We start from the raw sequence: 10,352 nt of genomic DNA on the forward strand, positions 1-10,352 counted from the left end.
AGGTCTAGGCTAAGGGGAAATCCCTTCCCCTGCTGTAGAATGAATTTTGTGCACCGAGGCTCTAGTGTATTGTATAATCAAGCCTGATCTTGCTTCACAACCCAGTTGTAGTTCTAAGTAATGTAACCAAAAAAACACAAAAGTTAAAGATATTACTTTCTGGGTATGGAAAAGAATAAAAGCAATTCATTATATTTTAGATTTGGAGAATTTCTCACAAAATTTGTGACACAATAAAAACTCCTAATTAATGCAGAGTGACTTTCTTACACCTGAGTAAGTGATTTAGGATGTGAGATATCATGGTTCTTACTAGAGAAATTTCAGTGTAGCCTTATTAACTTCATCACTTTAACAAACATACTTTTTCATTTTGAACATAAAATTCAAGATAAGGAGCTTTCTACAGCTTATCATTTCTTAACATTACCTCCTTGCTTTAGTAAGCTCAGGTTGTTATAACAAAATACCATAGGCTGGATGGTTTAATCAGGGGTCCTCAAACTACGGCCCATGGGCCACGTGCAAATACAAATATTGTATTTGTTCCCTTTTTGTTTTTTTTACTTCAAAATAAGATATGTGCAGTGTGCATAGGAATTTGTTCATAGTATTTTTTTAAACTATAGTCTGGCCCTCCAACGGTCTGAGGGACAGTGAACTGGCCCCCTGTTTAAAATGTTTGAGGACCCCTGGTTTAAACAATGGACTTTTATTTCCTATGGTTCTGGAAGCTGCGTATTTAAGATCATAGACAGCTGTGTCCTTCTCACTGTGTTCGTACATGAAAGGGAGTGAATCAGGTGTGGTTTGTTTGTCTTCTTTTATGATGACTAATCCCATTCCATCAAGGGCCCCACCATCATGACCTCATCTAATCCTAATTACTTCCCAAAGGCTTCATCTCCAAATACCATCACACGGGGGTTAAGGCATCAACAAATTAATGTGGGGGGAACACAAACTCCAGTCCATAGCACTCATTTTAATCTTACAACCACCTAGTAAGTTTACTATTGTTTTACTCATTTCATCAATGAGATCAGAAAGTTTAGGTAATTTTCCCAAGATAAAGAGCATGTATGTTTCACTAAACCAGATTCTATAACTTTTGCTCTTTCCGTTTATACTATGTTTACCTCCAAAGTAGTCTCTCCACCAAGGAGGCAGAGTGATTCAAGAAAATATTTGCTGCCTCAATGTCCTTTACTTTTAAAAATGCCATTGATATTGCTAGCGAGAAAATCTGAGCAACGATCTATGTTAGCAAATCAAAACACTATGGATTCAAAATCATTTTAGAGATTGATGTTTAGATCAATAATTATAGAACCCTAAGAGGAAGGCATTTATCTGATATCAAGTTTACCTCCCAAAGAAATCTAACATCCTAATTTTCTTTTCTTAAAGGCAATTGGGAAAAATACTGAGAAAAAATTTCATGCTATTTGTTTTAAGAAGAGATCCAATAAAATGTCTAACATAAGGAAAACATACAGTACATGAAAAATAATCTAGTTGTCAAATTCTTATTATTTCTTTTTCTTATTTTCTGATACTGACATAGACATCATTGAATTCCATATGCTTGTCTTGCCTTATATGCATTTAAAAAAACAAGATATTTACAAAGTTAGTTTAAATATTTCTACCTAGGGACAAAAATTACAGCTTATTTAAATTTTCTTATTTGGGCGTTAAAATTAAATGGCAAATGCAAATTTATTTGTCCTAATTTTTTTAAATAAAATGTATTTTATTTTGTAGTTAATCATTTATACCTAAGTAATCTCTGAATAAGATGTAACCCTACTATGGACTGTCTTTTCCAGAATCCTGTTTTTAGGAATGCAAGAGATTTGAGTATTAAGTTAGCTGTACCCTGTTTTTTAAGAGGGAAAAAACCCCACAAAACTATTTGATGTATATTAATACATAGGGGTCTGAGATTATTAACATTTATAATAATGTTTTCTATTCTCTAAAACTACAAATTTAGTGGAAACAATAATAGTTAAGTACTCTGGAAATTACCACTTTTAAGTAATATTGAATGCCATAGTATAATTTCTTATGTGGTCTTGATTTCTCAATAAAAACTGTGATTTTATTCAATGAAAAGAAATGCCACCATTTGATTAACATTCTGAGAAAAGATTGATACACTTAAGCATGACAATTAGAAAAATATGCAAAATTTCTCTGCATAATAAATTTTAAAACCACATATATGTTGTATGCTACCTAAATGCTTTGATTATGACAATTTGCTCTAAGGCTGTCTTGGTAATAGATTGGTTTACAGATGCATTCAAACTGGGCGTCAAGCAATGTGATTTATTTTCAGGTTCTTGGAAGTTGTGATGATGTTTTCATCAGCTGGTTGACATGACTTGTGTCTTCACTTTCTTTGCCACCAGGCTTCTCCTAATTTCTGATATGCAATAATAAAGTGCAATATCCCAGGGACCATTACGGGAATATGATGCTATCATTTAATTTCAATACATGTGTGGAATCTCTTCTTTCTCAGCTATACTCTTTATCTCAATGTTTACAACTGGTCACAACTCAAAATGTATCTTACAATGTTTGGGCTTTATAGTTGACAAAACCCTGTTTATTGATTCTATGTGTTTTGTAACAACACAAAATATACAAAATTCTAAATTCTCTGTTTCTCTCTCTCACTTGCAAGCTCATTCACATGCACACACAGAGTTTTCTAAGATGCCTGGAAGATGGATGCTTGAAAACAGCTATAAAGTGTTTGAAAAGGTGCCTGAATGTATATTCACTTGGCATCCAGACCAGCTAATAGGGAAGATGACACACTTAAAATGCTGTTGCAATGCCTTGAAAGCATAACCAACATTATATCTTTAAAACCATCATGTGTTCTCTATAGTCTCACAACTTCAGAGTAAAGGGTGCTCATCTGTTGTATACTTCTATATAATGTGATTTCAAAAAACTGAAATGAACAACATGATGATACATTTTATAATTTATATGTAATATGACCTATGGTTTAAGACTCAATTATTTTCCTGACCACAGAGTTCTATTCTATTTTGAACTCAGTTTTCTATAAAGAATGTCAAGAAGCACTGCATTGATTTTTTATTAATTACTTAAGGTAATAAATTTAGCAGGTTATTTTAAAAGCTTTGTGAGGATTCATAAACTCAACTTCAGAATTCCATTGGTAATTGTTTACAAACCTTTGGTTATGATTATAATCAGTGCTTTAAAATTTCAATTCTAAAATAATAATTTAAACATATTTAAAATGAAATACTGATGAATATACTGCTTATTACTTATACATTCTTCAAATAGTCTCATTATTGATCTTATTTCCTTTTTTCTGTAAAAGAACATTTATTTGGTAAATCATAGAAGTAGAAAAGGTAATTCCTAAAAGAAATGGGCTTAGGAAGGAAGTTATGGAGATAAAGAAGGACCCTTGAAGCCTGGGAGTGAGGAAGCTGATGGTAATATGCCTGAGGCAGGGAGGGGGAAGGGAAAGGTGCTGGCCTGCTCCCTGGAGGGAGAGAACCTCATTTTATTTTAAATGGATCTTATACATCTCATTCCAGTTTATGCTTCATATTTCTCTAATATAACACACACTTTGACATTTGTAGAGATATCAGTGGAATAAGCATTAAATGTACAGAAGTGAAAAAAATGAATATCATAGCTTAAGGAAGATTTTAAAAACAAATCACATTTCAGAAGATGACTATATGAAGTAGACCCAACCTTGATACAGAAAGTTAATTTGTGATAGCAATAAATCCAAGAATAGTGTTTGCTAGTCTCATTTTTGGTCTCCACCCAGAATCCTATCTAATAAAAGACAAAAAGGGTAATTAACCGTACCTCCGCTACGCTTCCCATTGGCTAATCAGGGCAATATGCAAATTAACTGCCAACAAAGATGGCGGCCGGCAGCCACGCAGCTGAAGCGAACATGAGGCTTGCTTGCTCCAGTGATGGAGGAAGCCAAGGTTCCCCGCCTGCTGCGGCTGGGCTCTGAGCTCCACTCTAAGCAACAAAGTTACAATTATAGAAGCTAAACAAACCCCAGATACCTGCTTTCAGCAGGCCCTGGCCTCGGAGCTGGAGCGGCAACAAAGTTTCAATTATAGAAGGTAAATAAATCCCAGAATAATAAAAAAAAAAAAGAAAAAAAGAAGAGGCTGGGAGCTTCAGTCACTGGCCAGCCTGAAAACGGCCCTCAGCCCCTCACCCAGAATGGCCAGGCACCCCAGTGGGGACCCCCACCCTGAAGGAGGTGTGACCAGCTGCAAATAGCCATTAGCCCCTCACCCAGGCTGGTCAGGCACCCAAGCGGGACCCCCACCCTGATCCAGGACACCCTTCAAAGCAAACCAGCCGGCCCCCCACCCGTGCACCAGGCCTCTATCCTATATAGTAAAAGGGTAATATGCAAACTGACCCTAACAGCAGAAAGACTGGAAATGACTGGTCACTATGACACACACTGACCACCAGGGGGCAGATGCTCAATGCAGGAGCTGCCCTCTGGTGGTCAGTGCGCTCCCACATGGGGGAGCTCTGCTCAACCACAAACCAGGCTGATGGCTGCCAGTACAGCGGTGGTGGTGAGAGTCTCTCCTGCCTCCTCAGCAGCGCTAAGGATGTCTGACTGCAGCTTAGGTCTGCTCCCCGCTGGCAAGTGGACATCCCCCGAGGGCTGCCGGGCTACCAGAGGGATGTCTGATTGCCATCTTAGGCCCAATCCCCTGAGGAGCAGGCCTAAGCCAGCAGGTGGTCATCCCCGAGGGGTCCCAGACTGCAAGAGGGCACAGGCCGGGCTGAGGGCCCCTCCTCCCCCTGAGTGCACAAATTTTTGTGCACCGGGCCTCTAGTTTCACAATAAGAGAGAGTACTGTTTCATTTTAAAGCGTTATTTATTACACTGGTACTCATATGACTAAAATAAATACACAAAACAAAATGATTTTAGAAAATGCTTTTGCATGGTGTGATTCACTGCTAGGGTTTGGGTTCATTTTATTTATTTTTTCCTTCATGGGTTCTTATACAGGAAAAGGGTAATATTTAAGGTTAACTTTCACCTGGAAACCATGTTGAATATATTTTATCTCATACAACAGTTTGGACTCTATATTTTACATTTTACTTTAAAGGAAAGATGAACAGAAAAAGGAATATACATAAAAGCCCAGTCTTGAATTCTGGTGAATAATGAAATCTGACCATATCCCAGATATGGGAGCTGGTGCCATGCTCCCACTAAATGGCTGATTTTAAAGAGTTTATACTGGATACATTAGGTCAGAGGCTGATAAGAGTTTTATCCTCAAACAAACAGAAAAAATGGCTCACAAATATGCCCTGACAGCCTTGCGATGAGTAAATTTGATAAAACTGTAGCACCATCTCACTAGCCATAACTAATGTTTTATATTAAAGTTCTAACATGAGAATATTTATTGATAAAGAAAATATAGTTAAATGCAGGACATTTCAATTTTCTAACAACTTCAAATTTAAATACTTTAAACTGTATATTGAAGAATTGCTTAGTGTGTGGACACTAAAATGAAGACCTGAGGCAAACCAACATCCAATTATTTGACGAGGGTTCCATCAACCACTACTTTCCCAAACAAGGGCCGAATTCAAAGGTTTCCAGAAGAATCTTTCTTAATGAAGACTAGGAACTACAGCCATTCACACCACTTTATTCACATGATAGCTTATTACATAAATGAGGATAAGCATGCTATTACGTTAAATGTAAAATTGGAATCATTGAAAAATATGTGATTTGGTTACATCCCAGAGATGCTCAAATTCATCTTTTATTTTACCAGAAACAAATCTTTTCATTTCTCATTTAGTACTATTTTTTTCTACAGTAACAATAAAGTTACTAAAATTATAACAAATTGTGAATCTTACAGTGCCTTTTAAAGTTATTTTTCTTATATTTTAATAGCACAGGAATGAAGTATTTCTCCCATGGGAAGGTCTTTCTTGTTACCTGCACTTCTTGGAATAGAATTATTCACATTAATGGGAATATAGATTTAAATATTTATACTTTTTTAACTGCTCAACTGTAGGAGATGACCAAACACTTTCTTAAGATATTTGATAAAATTTAAGACATTTGGGGAAATGATCAAAAGAAAAGGAATTCATAGCATTGTACTTAATAGCAAGGAAGTAAATGAAAGAATTAATATGTAATCAAACAATGTGCTCTTAATATATCTATCTCTGTTAGTTCTAAACCATGTTGGACAAATGAGACTGAAAGTCTCCTTTGAATAAAGCACTTGAAAGCAGCGTAATGTCTGAGTGCAAACCCCACCCTGTAGGTCAATTTATACCTCAATTTTCTATCTGTACAAGGGGATAATAATATGGATCACCTCATACCGTTTTGATGAGGATTAAGTAAGTTAATATTTATAGAATACTGAAAAATAGTGCTTGGCACAGAAAAAAGTGTTACATAGGGTTTCATCAATCAAGTAATTAATCAATCATTTGGCCTTCCTATTAAGAGGAAATTTCTGGTAATAATTGGCTTTGTCCAAGTCTGTCCACCATGAGCAATGATGATGATGGTGATAATGATGGAGAAAGAATCCATCTGTTCCTCTTTGAGAGAAATTCCTCACAAAATATCAGAAATTCTATAATCTCTGTACTTTTCAGATTTTTTTTAATGTTTCCTGAACGAGGATATGTTTTTATTTATTTGAGAGAAATAGAGAGAGAAGGAAATATCAATGTGAGAGAGGAACACCAATTGGTTTCTATCATATGCTCCCCAACCTGGGATCATACCCACAAACTTGGAAACTTGGTATGTGTCCTGACCAGGAAACTAACCACAACATTTTTGGTGTATGGGACCATGCTCTAACCAACTGACCCACCCAACCAGATCTGGAATTTTCAGATTTTTCATTGACATTTTTTATGATTACATGTCTTAAACATTATTTTGGCAATGGATGAATTTATACAATAACTTTGAAATTCTTGGATCCTTAAAATTTTTTTTGAAAGAAAACTTTCTCTTTTTTTATGTTTTTAAGAGAGAGGAAGGGGGAGGGGGAGGGATAGGGAGTCAGAGTGTTCCAATTCTATCTCTCCAGTAATTCCTTAATGAGACATCGATGTGAGAGAGAAACATCTATCAGTTGGCTTTTGTAGGATCCCCAATGAGGGGCCGAAATGAATGTGCTCTGACTGGGAATTGAACCTGCATCCTTTTGGTGTACTGGACAACACTCTGACCAACTGAGCCACACCAGCCAGGGCAGAAAACTTTATCTTTAATGTTACATTCGTAAGCTACTATATCAAGTTTTACTGATTGTATCTTGCTGAAGATAAGATCATATCCAAACATGTTGAGTTCACCTCATATTTAAAAACAAGTATTTCAAGCATTCACAGAGCTATTTAGTTTTACTATCTTTTGTTTCACACACAGAGATACATACACACTATCCACTTAATTATCTATTAAAAACAAAATTCACTGGAACCCCTGCTGAAAGGTAAAAAATGCATTGACTTTCAATACCAGTATAGAAACTACTGCCTCATACCAGTATTGGTAAGAGTACTGATAATATGCTTAGCTCACAAACAGAGGTGGCAGAAAAATGTCAGATGCTTACCATGAGAAATATATCATCTAAAGGACAGGGATAGATACAAATAGCTAGTGTTTACTATTTTGTCTTTATTTTATCATCATATGAAGAGTCAGTGTTCCAATTCTATCTCTCCAATAATTCCTTGATGAGGCAGCAATCTTATAAATTACTCCCCATTAACCTTTCTCTCCACATGTACACGAAAGCCTTAAAGCTTAGATTAGTAATAATAGATTTTCAATTATCCACTGAAAGTTCTGATGGTGAAAGATCTCCCCCATGCTCGGGGCAGGAAAAACAACTAAATATACGATTTAAAATGGATAGGGTTGAAATCATTTAGGAGAATTATCTACACAAGAACTGCCCTTTTTTATTAAGGATAATGTTAGTATTCCTGCATAAAACCATTCTGTTAACTTTATTACATGTATAACCAGTTTTGTTTTCACATATGCAACTCAACTATATGTTGCTTTTCTGCAATCTGCCAAATTGGGTGCTCTGCAGTTAGTATGTAAAGACAAAATGATAATTTGCCTATACTCAAAGTAGCTAGATATGTTTCATTTATTCACATAAAAATAGTGTTAAGAGCCCTGTCTAATGGCCTGAAGTTGATTCTTAGTTATTGTAATAATAGACCAAAATTATCCTGATACCAAAGCCAAAAAAGACACTACCAGATAAGAAGACTACAGATCAATACCGCTGATAAATATAAATGTAAAAATTCTCAATAAATCACTGGTAAATCCAACACGGCAACATATTAAAAGGATCCTTCAACATGATCAAGTGGGATTTATACTTGAGATGCAAGGATGGTTCAACATATGCAAATTAGTCAATATGATACATCATATTAATAAAATGAAAATATATAAATTTTAAAAAATGTGACAAAATTCAACTTTTGTACATTATAAAAACTCTGAACAAATTAGGTATAACAATGTACCTCAGCATAATAAAAGACATAAGATAAGCCCACAGCTAATATTATACTAAATATTGAAAAGTTGAAAGCTTTCTATCTCAGACCAGGAACAAGACAAGAGTGTCCACTCTCGCCACACCTATTCAACACAGCACTGAAAATCTCTGCCAGATCAAGCAAAAATAAACTAATGAACAAAATGGAACCAGAAGCAAGGATAGTACATGGAACATACTGACAGATCTCCAAGGGGAGGGGTTTGGGGGGACTGGATAAAAGAAGGTGGAGAGATTAGCCAAAGAGCACATATGCACAGCCCATGGACATAGACAACAGTGTGATGAAGGCCAGGGTGGGCAAGGTGAAAGTGGAGGAGAAGAATGGGGAACATCTGTAATAGTGTGGCTCAGTTGTTGAGCAATGACCTATGAACCAGGAGGTCACTATGATTTCCAGGTGAGGCAAATGCCTGGGTTGCAGGCTTGATCCCCAGTTTGGGGTGTGCAGGAAGCAGCTGATCAATGACTCTCTTTCATCATTGATGTTTCTATCTCTTTCTCCCCCTCTCCCTTCCTCTCTGAAATCAATACAAATATATTTTTTTTAAAAATAAAAAAGAGTAAATAGATGAAAATCTTTTTAAAAAGCTGTGGTGAGTTTTCACAATGGAATATTACTTGGCTATAAAGAAGAAAATCTTACCTTTCGTGACAGCATGGGGGGACCTGGAGAGTGTTATGCTAGTGGAATAAGCCAGTCATAGAAAGACAAGTACCATATGATCTCACTTATATATGGAATCTAATGAATAAAATAAACTAACAAACAAAATAGAAACAGACTCATAAACACAGAGAACAGACTGACAGCTGTCAGAGGGGAGGTGGGTTGAGGAGCTGGGTTAAAAAGGTAAAAGGACAAAGTTAAAAAAAAACACAGAGAAAAACTCATAGACACAGACAACAGTATGTTGATTATCAGAGGGAAAAGGTGGTAGGAAGAGGTAGAAGTGGGTAAAAGGGAGATAAATGGTGATGGAAGGAGATGACTTGGGGTGGCAAACACACAACGCAGTAAACAAATGATGTGTTATAGAACAGTACATTTGAAACAGCATCAATTTTATTAACCAGTATCACTTCAATAAGTTCAAAACTTTTAAAATAAATAGATAAAATAAAAAGAAAAAATAAAGGAAAAGGGTATAAGAATTGGAAAGGAAGAAGTAAAATTGTGGGGAAGCATGGGACTTGGTTGGAAAGTCTTTAAGGAGGAATCTCTGAAAGGTCAAGGGCCTCTAGGGGGAACTAGCCAAAGGTGGCTACCCCTGCCTTGACTTTTCCAAACAAGTCTGAGCCCCTGGGAGTTTTACTGGAATCTTTATGTTTAGTCTTTAGACGTCCTTGCTTAAAGGACACTGCAGATGCATGTGTCTCTCAAGGATGCTTACCCTGCTGATAGTATCTAGAAGTTAATTTTAGTACAAGCTGTCCTTACAATAAAAACCTAAGGAGGCAGATGAACAGGGCTGTTTGGTTTCTCAAGCCAAGCAGTCCCTTAGCCCTCTCTTTCACAAAAACATGTGTCAGAGTAATCATTCTTCTGTCGCTCAGGGTCTGCTGGTCAGCACCAGCATAAAATTATCTCTATTTGAAGATTACATGATTGTATATATAGGAAAATCTAAACACTCCCCAAATAATGTTAGGTTTAATCAATTAATTCAGTAA

This window comes from Myotis lucifugus, unplaced genomic scaffold (assembly GCF_000147115.1).
Source record: "Myotis lucifugus unplaced genomic scaffold, Myoluc2.0 scaffold_12, whole genome shotgun sequence".
NCBI lineage: Eukaryota > Metazoa > Chordata > Mammalia > Chiroptera > Vespertilionidae > Myotis > Myotis lucifugus.